Source organism: Copadichromis virginalis, linkage group LG20 (assembly GCF_057382275.1).
Source record: "Copadichromis virginalis isolate Kocher_CV1m ecotype Utaka linkage group LG20, C_Virginalis_male_GT1.1, whole genome shotgun sequence".
Taxonomy (NCBI): Eukaryota; Metazoa; Chordata; class Actinopteri; order Cichliformes; family Cichlidae; genus Copadichromis; species Copadichromis virginalis.
In genome coordinates this window covers 11,079,502-11,098,214 of record NC_140637.1, presented here as the reverse complement: position 1 = coordinate 11,098,214, position 18,713 = coordinate 11,079,502, and the positions used below count along the sequence as shown (strand labels likewise).

The 18,713-nt window shown below is 43.6% G+C and overlaps 1 long non-coding RNA gene and 2 pseudogenes across 1 annotated transcript; all 3 read right to left on the bottom strand.

The window, feature by feature from the left end:
* Positions 1 to 418: 418 nt before the first annotated feature.
* On the bottom strand, positions 419 to 2,902 carry LOC146684388 (tonsoku-like protein; annotated as a pseudogene).
* Positions 2,903 to 7,695: 4,793 nt separating this feature from the next.
* LOC146684387 (tonsoku-like protein) lies at positions 7,696 to 9,498 on the bottom strand (annotated as a pseudogene).
* Positions 9,499 to 13,993: 4,495 nt separating this feature from the next.
* LOC146684386 (uncharacterized) lies at positions 13,994 to 16,954 on the bottom strand. Its single transcript, XR_014917187.1, has 2 exons — positions 15,224 to 16,954; positions 13,994 to 15,088 (listed from the first exon to the last, which is right to left on the bottom strand). It is a non-coding gene; the product is annotated as an uncharacterized LOC146684386 (long non-coding RNA).
* Between the last annotated feature and the right edge of the window lie 1,759 nt (positions 16,955 to 18,713).

Below are 18,713 nucleotides of genomic sequence, written 5' to 3'. Positions count from 1 at the left end.
CTGAGAGCAAAGACGGATATCCTGGACCAGCTCTGACAAACTGTCCAGGTCTTGACTCTCCCAGGGGCCAGAGACCTGACAACCTGCAGGTTAAGCAACAAAGAATCATTTTATTTCATATCCATAATTTCCATTTTCCCCCCTATAAATATTTGACATCCAAATGTAGCCTGTTAGCTAGCATTCAGCAATGTTTTCTGCTCCATAAAATGGAAAATTAATTCACAGCTAATCTTTTTTTTAAATCTTTAAACCACACTTCTATATTGTAATGTCTGTGTGTGTAATCATCATGTAACACCTCTGTGCATACATACTAAATGTTCAAACTTAGAAATGCGTCAAAAGGAAACGCACTGATAGCAAGAAAGAAACTGTTGCCAAGTACAACTTTGCACAAGTGATAAAAACATCAAAGAAATCCAAATTGTGAATTAGTGTGAAACGGTGAATCTAAGAATAGCTTTAGAAAAAAAAAGGAACTCCATGGAGTATCTCCAAGTTCAGACATACCTTCGAGGTTTAGAAGTGTCAGTGGTCGACGGGCCTCTCTGACAGACGCCAGGATGTTGTGAAGTCCCACTGATGTAACAGACGGATTTCCTGACAGATTCAGACTCACCAGTGTGGGACACGACGAGAGGCACCTGTGAAATAATAAGAAAAAGTCCAACAGGCCAGTAAAGAGTGACAATTTAAACAAAGGCAAAGCCCCACTAACATGAGTAATAACTGAGCCGTAGAAATGACGCCCTCACACACACACACACACACACACACACCTCGCCAAGGTAGCTACACTGCTGTCTGTCAGCCCATTTGCAGCCAGGCTGAGGTGGGTCAGAGAGCACTCGTCCTGCAAAAACACAAAAGTCTTAACCTGATTGCACAATTATATCTTTCGACAATAAATGACATTGCATGATTTTTGCGTGCACACCTGTGACAGGACTTTGGCGAGGTGTTCCAGTGCCGGGTAATCAGCAGGCCCTCTGCAGACAGCTGACAGGTCCACGTGTGTGAGGCAGTGGAGGGGCAGAGTCTTTAACACCAGCTCAAAGCCGGTGGAGCCCAGGGGATTGAGGGACAGGCACACTGCTTTCAAATGGCCTGTGCCTGAACGTTCAGAAGATGTAAAGTTAGTTGCAGTTTTGCTTATGGATGGGAGTTCAGTGAAGCTTAAGGCTTCAGTCAGCTGCTTGTTAGAGAGTCACCTGTGAGCGCGCTGGCTAGCAGCAGTCGATGCTGCTGAAGGAAATGAGCAGTGAGACCTGCAGAGACCGCTTGGCTAGCACAGGGCAGCAGGACAGCAGACAGGACAGAGACTCAGACACGCCGTCCCCCAGTGGGTTCATACTGAGGTCCAGCTCCTCCAGGCACTTTGAGTGGAAACGAGCAGAAAAAGCAAATGATCACGAGAGCCAATTCTCTCTGACAGATATCATTGATATGAATCAGGTTAGCTTGTTATTAAGATCTAAGGTAGTTATTAAGACCAGAGGTACTTAAATACAGGTTAGATGGTAAACCTGGAGCTGCCACTATTGGCTAGCTGAGGCCCTTACCGGGAATGCAGGTGCACTCTGTCCCTTTAAAGCATTTACAGCCTTCTCCAGGCCGTCCCCTGTAATGCAGTTGGCAGAAATGTCCAGCAGCTGCAGACGAGGCATGGTGAGCGTTGTGGCAATCAGCTCAGGGAGAAGGTCGTCATACATACGGTTTCCAGAAATTCGCAGCTCCGTGAGGCTGGCCTGAAGTTTTAGGGCACGGAGGAGCGGGCTGAGGGAAGAGGCGGCCAAACCGAGACATTTGGAGTCCTGACACGGAGGAACCCCGGTCCCGAACCTCACATAGCCGGGAGACACGCTTGTTCTCATCTACAGGTAGAAAGAGATGGTACTTCATAACAGAATACAAGAATGCACATGTGTCCGTTTTATAATGCATTTCCTCTGTGTTGCTCACCCACTGCTAGACTTTGACAGGCCTTCTTGTATCGCTCAGGGAGAGGAGGGAGATCCCCACGAGCAAACGTCAGCCAGAACCCGCAACACAAACCCATCAGTTATCCTGCACTGGTGCGGGAAAGTGAAGCCAAGGATTCAATCCCAAAAACTGTGATTCCTTCAGTGTCTTCTGGAAGCTGGCTCCAAAAGCAAGTCAGCATCCAGTCTGGTAATAGAAATGGTTCTAATCTTTACAGTTTCTCAGATTGTAGTTTCTCAGGCAGCTTGTTAACATAATCAGCCCTTCACCTTCTTACCAGAATCATACAGTCTAAAACCTGCACGCCTCATCTGGGTAAGAAAGATGAAGTCATTGTGGAAGGACCTAGAACCTCCATTCCTTCTATCAGTGATTTAATGAAAAGACCTCTGTGTCTATGAGAAAGTCTATTTTATGAATTTGGGCCATACTTTGCCTAAGAAAAGGAGTATGCTCACTGGCTGACATGCAAGCTGTTTCACAGTCATAGCTGTCCTCTTGTCACTGTGGGTTTTTTTTTTTTTTAAATCCAACCTCACCTCTTCATTTGTGTGCAGGACGGCCAGTAGCTGGTCCTGCGGGGAGAGCAGAGCGCCTTCTTTCTGCAGAGAGAGACGAGGCAGGAGGCCACATTTCTGGTAGTAACGCTGAGCTGCCTGCTCACACAGCCACGACACAGAGCAGGAGTTGGCCTCACTGGGATGCAGAGCAATGACCGGCGATTAAACAGAAATTAAAAACAACAACAACAACAACAACAACAACAAAAAAACACTATACCAATCAGATTGGGATTTATTTTTATGTACTGCTCAAACTTAAAACTTTTCACCGACCTTTGTGGAACTGGGATCAGGAAGACGTCTTCCTGAACCCGGACCCTCATTCTGATTGGTGGAGGAAGTGACGTGGGCATAGGAGCAACCAAAGTTTGAGTTGGAGGCTAGAGTAAACAAAATAAAACATTCAAGCACTGTTAAAACATCTGTATTTAATGTCGTCAACTCTTTGTAGAAAGACAAAGCAGAGTCTGTGGAGGGATCAGAAAGTCTAAACATCAGGAAAGTAAAAGTTTGTCAGGTGATGCTACAAAACACCAAGGTATAACTATATATAAGATCCGAAATGGGCGATGTCATCTTTTACTCCTGGACAAAGCCCACGGCATCCAGGCTGCAGAAATATGTAAAAACAGCTCGCCCGTTTTGATCAGCTCGCGCTCATTTACTTCCACATTCATCACTGTTCAAAATGAATCAGAAATGAAGACACATCATCTTCAAGTTATATCCCCTAGTGACACTGAATTATAGTTATTCTCTCACTGAGTGTGCATTTCCTGAATAATTCATGTGTAGTCTCACTCTGACTATCACCTTTTCACACTTGGAGTGACTTATTCACAATCACTGTGTTGTGTGTATTTCCTTAGTTAGTGTTACTCCATCCGTAACTAACAAACAGCAAAAGAGCATTCCACTTCTGACCTAAGCATGGATAAGGAGAGGTGGGGGCGGTGTGTCTGATCTCCAATCGTCATCATCTGCATCCCCAAGCTGTTCTTTCTCTGAGAGAGGCCTCTACTGGACAGGGAGGAAACTGCAGATCCTGAAAGAAAAAGGGCACAACAAGCTAGAAAAGTGGGAAAAGCACGAAAAAGAAAAACCAAACAAACCCAGTCTAATCTGCAGGCCGTGTCCGAGTTCAAATACTTGTTTTGAATTCCAGCTGCAGAAGATAAGGCAGTTTCCTCTACTCTTGGCCCAGATGAGTGTGGTAAAAAGCAAACTTACAAATCAGATGTCCTTGCAGAGCCTTAACTCCATCCTGTACATCCGATATGGACTGAAGCTGTCTGGTGAGGCTTGCTATGAACACCAGCTGCCTGATAATGTTGATGACCCACTCTTTCTGTGAGCCAGCACAGCCTGTGTGTGTGGAGGGATGTCGGGAAAAAAACAAAACAAAAAAACAAAAAAACAATTAGCCTGAATTAGGACTAGTTGTCATCATTTTTTTTCACATAGCCACGGTTTTTTCTATGGTCTGTTTTTGGGCCATTAATGTAGTTTGGTAACAGCATTATGCTTAAAAATGTTCATCTTTTACTGTTACCTGTTGTGGATCACAAAGTTTAAAACTACTTAAAAACACACACAAACACAACAAAGTAACTCCACCATGTGTCTATCCGGTCTTTAAGTGATGACGTGATCAATCCTACTTCTGGGCCCAAACTACTCTGCGTTTAATAAGGCTGTTGTGTTTTTAACATGTTTTAATGCTTTGTAACTTGTTCTATTTAATCTCAACAAGCCCCTTACAAAAAGTAAGTGATCACTGTCGGCCTCTCTCAGTTTTTATTACAACTATTCATTTTAAAGCTCAGTTTTTAAAACCTTACCATGTAACTACAGCCCAGGCAATGCAGCAGCACATTAATGACTAACCTGTATGTGGATGGATTATCTCAGTTGTTCTCTTGACTGAAGTTTGGTCCGTTTACAGCATCCTGCCATGCCACTGCATTTGTCCCTAACCATCGGGAACCCTCACCTTAATTCTTATCCAGTGGAAAAAAGTTCCCCTTCATCACTGTGTTAATGTTATGCTAACATAGCTGTTTCGCTAGTCACATAGCACATCACTATATACCAGCAAGCCAAACTTCAGTAACCCTACAAACATCACTGCTGCTTACTTTCCTGTCTTCATGTATGTCAGAAGTGATAGCAGAGCTGTGCCTTTTAATTTGTTTTAGAAATCCCTCAGTCAGAACCTGGTATATTATATTTAGACGGAAACTAGTGAGCTAACTCTCTGCTAACTTCTAACTTCAGACAGATTTTTAACTCTCAGTGATCATTTGACTTTGGGACCTGCAGTGTAGTTTGGGTCCAGACATGCTAATGACCAGACTTAAAGACCAAATTTCGGGTCACTTTTGCTGGTCCCAAGCCCCAATAAAGAAGCTAGCTTGAAGCTTGACATAAAAAACAATAATTGCTAAGAAAAGTGTAATTTGTAGTTCTAAATATATTCTAAATGCATTTAGATCGTTTTTACTCACTTTATGTCTCTTCCACGATGTTACGTCTCTCTCCTATGTTGGTTACAATTACATAAGCACTTAGCAGGACAGTGGAAAAACCCAGGGCCACAGTGATACTGAGAATTCCACGGTGTTCACTGTCTTCAGCAACCTTACGAGGGCCGGTTGAACGGCTACAGTCTTATCATACACGTGCAGTGTTCCTACAAGCCATAAGGTTACCTTGAGTGAGGAAGATGATGATTGAATGTCCGTCTGAGTCCATAGGTTGAGGTGCAAGCACATTTCTCCCATTCTCCACAGAGGGCAGTGGCGCATAGGTGTGACGTCACTAACACTTAAGTTGCCTTAGAGTGATAGCAGAAAATTGTGAGCGTTACACTTGTATGCGGCTTGACGTAGGCACACATTGGCAGGGATGTGGTTGGAACGGCTGACTAGATAAGGCCTGGTGTCCAGCTAATGAAAAAGAGCCGAAAATTGGGGTGCGGCTGCGCAGGTGTGCACTTTAAATATAGCACTTTTGCCCTGTCATTCCGGGCCGCCGAGTGGCTCATGGGAACGTGACAGGCCCTATGGCAGAGATTGAGGACAGAGGGCAGTGGTTCGAATCCCATGCGGACCATATGCTGGGGACACAAAAAAAAAAAAAAAAAAAAAAAAAAAAATCCCTGGCTCTGAAATTCACTTGCTACGCTTGCTAGAAGCCTACAGGCGAGCCTACAGAATGGGCTCTCTCTGCCTTTTTTTTTTTTTTTTACCCCTGTCTCAAAATCTCTTCCATCAATCAATATTGGTTGTTATGGTTGCTATGGACGCCAAACACACCATGCATTGTCGCTTTCTCAATCTCTTCTTCATGTCCGAACAAACGCTCAATTTTGCCTTCATTAACACAAATTATACATCAAAATGTAGGTATTTTTCTTGCCTTTAACAAAATGGCACTGTCATTATTGTAGGAGTTGCCGTTTTCTCGCAAATGGCCTCGAAGCAACACAGTTAAAAAATGTCCACATTCAAAGTCTATGGAGACTTGAGTGAAAATGACAGCTGAAATTCTGTAACAGAGGCGTTTTCAACTCCTCATATCTCCTAGATGTATTTTTCTTTAGAGACCTGAAAACCGCCTTGATTTTTTTTTTCCCTTTTTTATTAAAGCCTGCTGATTGTTACAGTGAAAGAATGATGTCGACAGTCCGTGTACTTTTGGAGTTACAGAACATTTTGTAAGACGAAGAAACGGCAGTTTTCACCTCTCAGTTGTGGTAAACGCTTGAAATATATTATAGGGCAGGCCGCGGCGTAGAGAACGCGCTTTGGGAGCGAGAGACCCAGGTTGAAATCTAGCCAGTGGCAGTATCTAATATCGTTCCCTAATTCACTTTATAATTACAAATTCTCAACACTTGAACATTCCCACGTGTGTTCTGATCAAAACAGTGCAAGAATGAGCTCTTTAGCTTTTGATTTACAACTTATCCACATTTCTTTGCGGACACTCCTGCATGTCACAAATACATTGCACAAAGCGCATCTGTGGCTGTGTACCATTCGTGGTGCGTTGGCTCCCTCTACTGGTACGCGCCTCATTCAAATGTCGCCACACATTTAAAATTGCAGGGTGTCTTTACACTGTCATAGCTCCTAGATAGATTTCTTCAGAGCTGAAAATCGCTGTGATTATTCACCATAGCCTGCTTTGTCTTACAGTGAAAGAACGATGTCAACGTATAGCATCGTTGGTTACTTTAATTATGTTTGTTTTTTTAAATCAAATCCTACAAAACAGGACCATTGTGACACAAAACCTCTCACACACTAACACAAACTCTTTATACAGATACAGAGCTTTACATGTATAAATAAGGCAGACAAAAATGCATAAAACACAAGCCATCCACAGACTGTCGGTGGACACCATGTCACTTTATTTTGTTTTTATCTTGTTTCTTTTTGGTGTAGCCTCATTAAACAAAATGTTTATAAAAATGACCACTTTTATTATGAATTATTAGGAAATTAATAATTCATTATTAATTATTTATTATGAACACACCTGCCACCCTCAAGTAGAGGTGGCAGAGAGGAGGCACTTGGAGTTTCGGTCGAGAAAGTGTCCGTGTGACTGAGTCCTGTCCCAGCTCTGCTTCAAGGTCTGTCGGTCCAGCTTGTTGAGGGTCTGAGAGCAAAGACGGATATCCTGGACCAGCTCTGACAAACTGTCCAGGTCTTGACTCTCCCAGGGGCCAGAGACCTGACAACCTGCAGGTTAAGCAACAAAGAATCATTTTATTTCATATCCATAATTTCCATTTTCCCCCCTATAAATATTTGACATCCAAATGTAGCCTGTTAGCTAGCGTTCAGCAATGTTTTCTGCTCCATAAAATGGAAAATTAATTCACAGCTAATCTTTTTTTTAAATCTTTAAACCACACTTCTATATTGTAATGTCTGTGTGTGTAATCATCATGTAACACCTCTGTGCATACATACTAAATGTTCAAACTTAGAAATGCGTCAAAAGGAAACGCACTGATAGCAAGAAAGAAACTGTTGCCAAGTACAACTTTGCACAGGTGATAAAAACATCAAAGAAATCCAAATTGTGAATTAGTGTGAAACAGTGAATCTAAGAATAGCTTTAGAAAAAAAAAGGAACTCCATGGAGTATCTCCAAGTTCAGACATACCTTCGAGGTTTAGAAGTGTCAGTGGTCGACGGGCCTCTCTGACAGACGCCAGGATGTTGTGAAGTCCCACTGATGTAACAGACGGATTTCCTGACAGATTCAGACTCACCAGTGTGGGACACGACGAGAGGCACCTGTGAAATAATAAGAAAAAGTCCAACAGGCCAGTAAAGAGTGACAATTTAAACAAAGGCAAAGCCCCACTAACATGAGTAATAACTGAGCCGTAGAAATGACGCCCACACACACACACACACACACACACACACACACACCTCGCCAAGGTAGCTACACTGCTGTCTGTCAGCCCATTTGCAGCCAGGCTGAGGTGGGTCAGAGAGCACTCGTCCTGCAAAAACACAAAAGTCTTAACCTGATTGCACAATTATATCTTTCGACAATAAATGACATTGCATGATTTTTGCGTGCACACCTGTGACAGGACTTTGGCGAGGTGTTCCAGTGCCGGGTAATCAGCAGGCCCTCTGCAGACAGCTGACAGGTCCACGTGTGTGAGGCAGTGGAGGGGCAGAGTCTTTAACACCAGCTCAAAGCCGGTGGAGCCCAGGGGATTGAGGGACAGGCACACTGCTTTCAAATGGCCTGTGCCTGAACGTTCAGAAGATGTAAAGTTAGTTGCAGTTTTGCTTATGGATGGGAGTTCAGTGAAGCTTAAGGCTTCAGTCAGCTGCTTGTTAGAGAGTCACCTGTGAGCGCGCTGGCTAGCAGCAGTCGATGCTGCTGAAGGAAATGAGCAGTGAGACCTGCAGAGACCGCTTGGCTAGCACAGGGCAGCAGGACAGCAGACAGGACAGAGACTCAGACACGCCGTCCCCCAGTGGGTTCATACTGAGGTCCAGCTCCTCCAGGCACTTTGAGTGGAAACGAGCAGAAAAAGCAAATGATCACGAGAGCCAATTCTCTCTGACAGATATCATTGATATGAATCAGGTTAGCTTGTTATTAAGATCTAAGGTAGTTATTAAGACCAGAGGTACTTAAATACAGGTTAGATGGTAAACCTGGAGCTGCCACTATTGGCTAGCTGAGGCCCTTACCGGGAATGCAGGTGCACTCTGTCCCTTTAAAGCATTTACAGCCTTCTCCAGGCCGTCCCCTGTAATGCAGTTGGCAGAAATGTCCAGCAGCTGCAGACGAGGCATGGTGAGCGTTGTGGCAATCAGCTCAGGGAGAAGGTCGTCATACATACGGTTTCCAGAAATTCGCAGCTCCGTGAGGCTGGCCTGAAGTTTTAGGGCACGGAGGAGCGGGCTGAGGGAAGAGGCGGCCAAACCGAGACATTTGGAGTCCTGACACGGAGGAACCCCGGTCCCGAACCTCACATAGCCGGGAGACACGCTTGTTCTCATCTACAGGTAGAAAGAGATGGTACTTCATAACAGAATACAAGAATGCACATGTGTCCGTTTTATAATGCATTTCCTCTGTGTTGCTCACCCACTGCTAGACTTTGACAGGCCTTCTTGTATCGCTCAGGGAGAGGAGGGAGATCCCCACGAGCAAACGTCAGCCAGAACCCGCAACACAAACCCATCAGTTATCCTGCACTGGTGCGGGAAAGTGAAGCCAAGGATTCAATCCCAAAAACTGTGATTCCTTCAGTGTCTTCTGGAAGCTGGCTCCAAAAGCAAGTCAGCATCCAGTCTGGTAATAGAAATGGTTCTAATCTTTACAGTTTCTCAGATTGTAGTTTCTCAGGCAGCTTGTTAACATAATCAGCCCTTCACCTTCTTACCAGAATCATACAGTCTAAAACCTGCACGCCTCATCTGGGTAAGAAAGATGAAGTCATTGTGGAAGGACCTAGAACCTCCATTCCTTCTATCAGTGATTTAATGAAAAGACCTCTGTGTCTATGAGAAAGTCTATTTTATGAATTTGGGCCATACTTTGCCTAAGAAAAGGAGTATGCTCACTGGCTGACATGCAAGCTGTTTCACAGTCATAGCCGTCCTCTTGTCACTGTGGGTTGTTTTTTTATTTTTTAAATCCAACCTCACCTCTTCATTTGTGTGCAGGACGGCCAGTAGCTGGTCCTGCGGGGAGAGCAGAGCGCCTTCTTTCTGCAGAGAGAGACGAGGCAGGAGGCCACATTTCTGGTAGTAACGCTGAGCTGCCTGCTCACACAGCCACGACACAGAGCAGGAGTTGGCCTCACTGGGATGCAGAGCAATGACCGGTGATTAAACAGAAATTAAAAACAAAACAACAACAACAACAAAAAAACACTATACCAATCAGATTGGGATTTATTTTTATGTACTGCTCAAACTTAAAACTTTTCACCGACCTTTGTGGAACTGGGATCAGGAAGACGTCTTCCTGAACCCGGACCCTCATTCTGATTGGTGGAGGAAGTGACGTGGGCATAGGAGCAACCAAAGTTTGAGTTGGAGGCTAGAGTAAACAAAATAAAACATTCAAGCACTGTTAAAACATCTGTATTTAATGTCGTCAACTCTTTGTAGAAAGACAAAGCAGAGTCTGTGGAGGGATCAGAAAGTCTAAACATCAGGAAAGTAAAAGTTTGTCAGGTGATGCTACAAAACACCAAGGTATAACTATATATAAGATCCGAAATGGGCGATGTCATCTTTTACTCCTGGACAAAGCCCACGGCATCCAGGCTGCAGAAATATGTAAAAACAGCTCGCCCGTTTTGATCAGCTCGCGCTCATTTACTTCCACATTCATCACTGTTCAAAATGAATCAGAAATGAAGACACATCATCTTCAAGTTATATCCCCTAGTGACACTGAATTATAGTTATTCTCTCACTGAGTGTGCATTTCCTGAATAATTCATGTGTAGTCTCACTCTGACTATCACCTTTTCACACTTGGAGTGACTTATTCACAATCACTGTGTTGTGTGTATTTCCTTAGTTAGTGTTACTCCATCCGTAACTAACAAACAGCAAAAGAGCATTCCACTTCTGACCTAAGCATGGATAAGGAGAGGTGGGGGCGGTGTGTCTGATCTCCAATCGTCATCATCTGCATCCCCAAGCTGTTCTTTCTCTGAGAGAGGCCTCTACTGGACAGGGAGGAAACTGCAGATCCTGAAAGAAAAAGGGCACAACAAGCTAGAAAAGTGGGAAAAGCACGAAAAAGAAAAACCAAACAAACCCAGTCTAATCTGCAGGCCGTGTCCGAGTTCAAATACTTGTTTTGAATTCCAGCTGCAGAAGATAAGGCAGTTTCCTCTACTCTTGGCCCAGATGAGTGTGGTAAAAAGCAAACTTACAAATCAGATGTCCTTGCAGAGCCTTAACTCCATCCTGTACATCCGATATGGACTGAAGCTGTCTGGTGAGGCTTGCTATGAACACCAGCTGCCTGATAATGTTGATGACCCACTCTTTCTGTGAGCCAGCACAGCCTGTGTGTGTGGAGGGATGTCGGAAAAAAACAAAACAAAAAAACAAAAAAACAATTAGCCTGAATTAGGACTAGTTGTCATCATTTTTTTTCACATAGCCACGGTTTTTTCTATGGTCTGTTTTTGGGCCATTAATGTAGTTTGGTAACAGCATTATGCTTAAAAATGTTCATCTTTTACTGTTACCTGTTGTGGATCACAAAGTTTAAAACTACTTAAAAACACACACAAACACAACAAAGTAACTCCACCATGTGTCTATCTGGTCTTTAAGTGATGACGTGATCAATCCTACTTCTGGGCCCAAACTACTCTGCGTTTAATAAGGCTGTTGTGTTTTTAACATGTTTTAATGCTTTGTAACTTGTTCTATTTAATCTCAACAAGCCCCTTACAAAAAGTAAGTGATCACTGTCGGCCTCTCTCAGTTTTTATTACAACTATTCATTTTAAAGCTCAGTTTTTAAAACCTTACCATGTAACTACAGCCCAGGCAATGCAGCAGCACATTAATGACTAACCTGTATGTGGATGGATTATCTCAGTTGTTCTCTTGACTGAAGTTTGGTCCGTTTACAGCATCCTGCCATGCCACTGCATTTGTCCCTAACCATCGGGAACCCTCACCTTAATTCTTATCCAGTGGAAAAAAGTTCCCCTTCATCACTGTGTTAATGTTATGCTAACATAGCTGTTTCGCTAGTCACATAGCACATCACTATATACCAGCAAGCCAAACTTCAGTAACCCTACAAACATCACTGCTGCTTACTTTCCTGTCTTCATGTATGTCAGAAGTGATAGCAGAGCTGTGCCTTTTAATTTGTTTTAGAAATCCCTCAGTCAGAACCTGGTATATTATATTTAGACGGAAACTAGTGAGCTAACTCTCTGCTAACTTCTAACTTCAGACAGATTTTTAACTCTCAGTGATCATTTGACTTTGGGACCTGCAGTGTAGTTTGGGTCCAGACACGCTAATGACCAGACTTAAAGACCAAATTTCGGGTCACTTTTGCTGGTCCCAAGCCCCAATAAAGAAGCTAGCTTGAAGCTTGACATAAAAAACAATAATTGCTAAGAAGAGTGTAATTTGTAGTTCTAAATATATTCTAAATGCATTTAGATCGTTTTTACTCACTTTATGTCTCTTCCACGATGTTACGTCTCTCTCCTATGTTGGTTACAATTACATAAGCACTTAGCAGGACAGTGGAAAAACCCAGGGCCACAGTGATACTGAGAATTCCACGGTGTTCACTGTCTTCAGCAACCTTACGAGGGCCGGTTGAACGGCTACAGTCTTATCATACACGTGCAGTGTTCCTACAAGCCATAAGGTTACCTTGAGTGAGGAAGATGATGATTGAATGTCCGTCTGAGTCCATAGGTTGAGGTGCAAGCACATTTCTCCCATTCTCCACAGAGGGCAGTGGCGCATAGGTGTGACGTCACTAACACTTAAGTTGCCTTAGAGTGATAGCAGAAAATTGTGAGCGTTACACTTGTATGCGGCTTGACGTAGGCACACATTGGCAGGGATGTGGTTGGAACGGCTGACTAGATAAGGCCTGGTGTCCAGCTAATGAAAAAGAGCCGAAAATTGGGGTGCGGCTGCGCAGGTGTGCACTTTAAATATAGCACTTTTGCCCTGTCATTCCGGGCCGCCGAGTGGCTCATGGGAACGTGACAGGCCCTATGGCAGAGATTGAGGACAGAGGGCAGTGGTTCGAATCCCATGCGGACCATATGCTGGGGACACAAAAAAAAAAAAAAAAAAAAAAAAAAAAAATCCCTGGCTCTGAAATTCACTTGCTACGCTTGCTAGAAGCCTACAGGCGAGCCTACAGAATGGGCTCTCTCTGCCTTTTTTTTTTTTTTTACCCCTGTCTCAAAATCTCTTCCATCAATCAATATTGGTTGTTATGGTTGCTATGGACGCCAAACACACCATGCATTGTCGCTTTCTCAATCTCTTCTTCATGTCCGAACAAACGCTCAATTTTGCCTTCATTAACACAAATTATACATCAAAATGTAGGTATTTTTCTTGCCTTTAACAAAATGGCACTGTCATTATTGTAGGAGTTGCCGTTTTCTCGCAAATGGCCTCGAAGCAACACAGTTAATAAATGTCCACATTCAAAGTCTATGGAGACTTGAGTGAAAATGACAGCTGAAATTCTGTAACAGAGGCGTTTTCAACTCCTCATATCTCCTAGATGTATTTTTCTTTAGAGACCTGAAAACCGCCTTGATTTTTTTTTTTTCCTTTTTTATTAAAGCCTGCTGATTGTTACAGTGAAAGAATGATGTCACAGTCCGTGTACTTTTGGAGTTACAGAACATTTTGTAAGACGAAGAAACGGCAGTTTTCACCTCTCAGTTGTGGTAAACGCTTGAAATATATTATAGGGCAGGCCGCGGCGTAGAGAACGCGCTTTGGGAGCGAGAGACCCAGGTTGAAATCTAGCCAGTGGCAGTATCTAATATCGTTCCCTAATTCACTTTATAATTACAAATTCTCAACACTTGAACATTCCCACGTGTGTTCTGATCAAAACAGTGCAAGAATGAGCTCTTTAGCTTTTGATTTACAACTTATCCACATTTCTTTGCGGACACTCCTGCATGTCACAAATACATTGCACAAAGCGCATCTGTGGCTGTGTACCATTCGTGGTGCGTTGGCTCCCTCTACTGGTACGCGCCTCATTCAAATGTCGCCACACATTTAAAATTGCAGGGTGTCTTTACACTGTCATAGCTCCTAGATAGATTTCTTCAGAGCTGAAAATCGCTGTGATTATTCACCATAGCCTGCTTTGTCTTACAGTGAAAGAACGATGTCAACGTATAGCATCGTTGGTTACTTTAATTATGTTTGTTTTTTTAAATCAAATCCTACAAAACAGGACCATTGTGACACAAAACCTCTCACACACTAACACAAACTCTTTATACAGATACAGAGCTTTACATGTATAAATAAGGCAGACAAAAATGCATAAAACACAAGCTATCCACAGACTGTCGGTGGACGCCATGTCACTTTATTTTGTTTTTATCTTGTTTCTTTTTGGTGTAGCCTCATTAAACAAAATGTTTATAAAAATGACCACTTTTATTATGAATTATTAGGAAATTAATAATTCATTATTAATTATTTATTATGAACACACCTGCCACCCTCAAGTAGAGGTGGCAGAGAGGAGGCACTTGGAGTTTCGGTCGAGAAAGTGTCCGTGTGACTGAGTCCTGTCTCAGCTCTGCTTCAAGGTCTGTCGGTCCAGCTTGTTGAGGGTCTGAGAGCAAAGACGGATATCCTGGACCAGCTCTGACAAACTGTCCAGGTCTTGACTCTCCCAGGGGCCAGAGACCTGACAACCTGCAGGTTAAGCAACAAAGAATCATTTTATTTCATATCCATAATTTCCATTTTCCCCCCTATAAATATTTGACATCCAAATGTAGCCTGTTAGCTAGCATTCAGCAATGTTTTCTGCTCCATAAAATGGAAAATTAATTCACAGCTAATCTTTTTTTTAAATCTTTAAACCACACTTCTATATTGTAATGTCTGTGTGTGTAATCATCATGTAACACCTCTGTGCATACATACTAAATGTTCAAACTTAGAAATGCGTCAAAAGGAAACGCACTGATAGCAAGAAAGAAACTGTTGCCAAGTACAACTTTGCACAGGTGATAAAAACATCAAAGAAATCCAAATTGTGAATTAGTGTGAAACGGTGAATCTAAGAATAGCTTTAGAAAAAAAAAGGAACTCCATGGAGTATCTCCAAGTTCAGACATACCTTCGAGGTTTAGAAGTGTCAGTGGTCGACGGGCCTCTCTGACAGACGCCAGGATGTTGTGAAGTCCCACTGATGTAACAGACGGATTTCCTGACAGATTCAGACTCACCAGTGTGGGACACGACGAGAGGCACCTGTGAAATAATAAGAAAAAGTCCAACAGGCCAGTAAAGAGTGACAATTTAAACAAAGGCAAAGCCCCACTAACATGAGTAATAACTGAGCCGTAGAAATGACGCCCTCACACACACACACACACACACACACACCTCGCCAAGGTAGCTACACTGCTGTCTGTCAGCCCATTTGCAGCCAGGCTGAGGTGGGTCAGAGAGCACTCGTCCTGCAAAAACACAAAAGTCTTAACCTGATTGCACAATTATATCTTTCGACAATAAATGACATTGCATGATTTTTGCGTGCACACCTGTGACAGGACTTTGGCGAGGTGTTCCAGTGCCGGGTAATCAGCAGGCCCTCTGCAGACAGCTGACAGGTCCACGTGTGTGAGGCAGTGGAGGGGCAGAGTCTTTAACACCAGCTCAAAGCCGGTGGAGCCCAGGGGATTGAGGGACAGGCACACTGCTTTCAAATGGCCTGTGCCTGAACGTTCAGAAGATGTAAAGTTAGTTGCAGTTTTGCTTATGGATGGGAGTTCAGTGAAGCTTAAGGCTTCAGTCAGCTGCTTGTTAGAGAGTCACCTGTGAGCGCGCTGGCTAGCAGCAGTCGATGCTGCTGAAGGAAATGAGCAGTGAGACCTGCAGAGACCGCTTGGCTAGCACAGGGCAGCAGGACAGCAGACAGGACAGAGACTCAGACACGCCGTCCCCCAGTGGGTTCATACTGAGGTCCAGCTCCTCCAGGCACTTTGAGTGGAAACGAGCAGAAAAAGCAAATGATCACGAGAGCCAATTCTCTCTGACAGATATCATTGATATGAATCAGGTTAGCTTGTTATTAAGATCTAAGGTAGTTATTAAGACCAGAGGTACTTAAATACAGGTTAGATGGTAAACCTGGAGCTGCCACTATTGGCTAGCTGAGGCCCTTGCCGGGAATGCAGGTGCACTCTGTCCCTTTAAAGCATTTACAGCCTTCTCCAGGCCGTCCCCTGTAATGCAGTTGGCAGAAATGTCCAGCAGCTGCAGACGAGGCATGGTGAGCGTTGTGGCAATCAGCTCAGGGAGAAGGTCGTCAGACATACGGTTTCCAGAAATTCGCAGCTCCGTGAGGCTGGCCTGAAGTTTTAGGGCACGGAGGAGCGGGCTGAGGGAAGAGGCGGCCAAACCGAGACATTTGGAGTCCTGACACGGAGGAACCCCGGTCCCGAACCTCACATAGCCGGGAGAAACGCTTGTTCTCATCTACAGGTAGAAAGAGATGGTACTTCATAACAGAATACAAGAATGCACATGTGTCCGTTTTATAATGCATTTCCTCTGTGTTGCTCACCCACTGCTAGACTTTGACAGGCCTTCTTGTATCGCTCAGGGAGAGGAGGGAGATCCCCACGAGCAAACGTCAGCCAGAACCCACAACACAAACCCATCAGTTATCCTGCACTGGTGCGGGAAAGTGAAGCCAAGGATTCAATCCCAAAAACTGTGATTCCTTCAGTGTCTTCTGGAAGCTGGCTCCAAAAGCAAGTCAGCATCCAGTCTGGTAATAGAAATGGTTCTAATCTTTACAGTTTCTCAGATTGTAGTTTCTCAGGCAGCTTGTTAACATAATCAGCCCTTCACCTTCTTACCAGAATCATACAGTCTAAAACCTGCACGCCTCATCTGGGTAAGAAAGATGAAGTCATTGTGGAAGGACCTAGAACCTCCATTCCTTCTATCAGTGATTTAATGAAAAGACCTCTGTGTCTATGAGAAAGTCTATTTTATGAATTTGGGCCATACTTTGCCTAAGAAAAGGAGTATGCTCACTGGCTGACATGCAAGCTGTTTCACAGTCATAGCCGTCCTCTTGTCACTGTGGGTTGTTTTTTTTTTTTTAAATCCAACCTCACCTCTTCATTTGTGTGCAGGACGGCCAGTAGCTGGTCCTGCGGGGAGAGCAGAGCGCCTTCTTTCTGCAGAGAGAGACGAGGCAGGAGGCCACATTTCTGGTAGTAACGCTGAGCTGCCTGCTCACACAGCCACGACACAGAGCAGGAGTTGGCCTCACTGGGATGCAGAGCAATGACCGGCGATTAAACAGAAATTAAAAACAAAACAACAACAACAACAACAACAAAAAAACACTATACCAATCAGATTGGGATTTATTTTTATGTACTGCTCAAACTTAAAACTTTTCACCGACCTTTGTGGAGCTGGGATCAGGAAGACGTCTTCCTGAACCCGGACCCTCATTCTGATTGGTGGAGGAAGTGACGTGGGCATAGGAGCAACCAAAGTTTGAGTTGGAGGCTAGAGTAAACAAAATAAAACATTCAAGCACTGTTAAAACATCTGTATTTAATGTCGTCAACTCTTTGTAGAAAGACAAAGCAGAGTCTGTGGAGGGATCAGAAAGTCTAAACATCAGGAAAGTAAAAGTTTGTCAGGTGATGCTACAAAACACCAAGGTATAACTATATATAAGATCCGAAATGGGCGATGTCATCTTTTACTCCTGGACAAAGCCCACGGCATCCAGGCTGCAGAAATATGTAAAAACAGCTCGCCCGTTTTGATCAGCTCGCGCTCATTTACTTCCACATTCATCACTGTTCAAAATGAATCAGAAATGAAGACACATCATCTTCAAGTTATATCCCCTAGTGACACTGAATTATAGTTATTCTCTCACTGAGTGTGCATTTCCTGAATAATTCATGTGTAGTCTCACTCTGACTATCACCTTTTCACACTTGGAGTGACTTATTCACAATCACTGTGTTGTGTGTATTTCCTTAGTTAGTGTTACTCCATCCGTAACTAACAAACAGCAAAAGAGCATTCCACTTCTGACCTAAGCATGGATAAGGAGAGGTGGGGGCGGTGTGTCTGATCTCCAATCGTCATCATCTGCATCCCCAAGCTGTTCTTTCTCTGAGAGAGGCCTCTACTGGACAGGGAGGAAACTGCAGATCCTGAAAGAAAAAGGGCACAACAAGCTAGAAAAGTGGGAAAAGCACGAAAAAGAAAAACCAAACAAACCCAGTCTAATCTGCAGGCCGTGTCCGAGTTCAAATACTTGTTTTGAATTCCAGCTGCAGAAGATAAGGCAGTTTCCTCTACTCTTGGCCCAGATGAGTGTGGTAAAAAGCAAACTTACAAATCAGATGTCCTTGCAGAGCCTTAACTCCATCCTGTACATCCGATATGGACTGAAGCTGTCTGGTGAGGCTTGCTATGAACACCAGCTGCCTGATAATGTTGATGACCCACTCTTTCTGTGAGCCAGCACAGCCTGTGTGTGTGGAGGGATGTCGGAAAAAAACAAAACAAAAAAACAAAAAAACAATTAGCCTGAATTAGGACTAGTTGTCATCATTTTTTTTCACATAGCCACGGTTTTTTCTATGGTCTGTTTTTGGGCCATTAATGTAGTTTGGTAACAGCATTATGCTTAAAAATGTTCATCTTTTACTGTTACCTGTTGTGGATCACAAAGTTTAAAACTACTTAAAAACACACACAAACACAACAAAGTAACTCCACCATGTGTCTATCTGGTCTTTAAGTGATGACGTGATCAATCCTACTTCTGGGCCCAAACTACTCTGCGTTTAATAAGGCTGTTGTGTTTTTAACATGTTTTAATGCT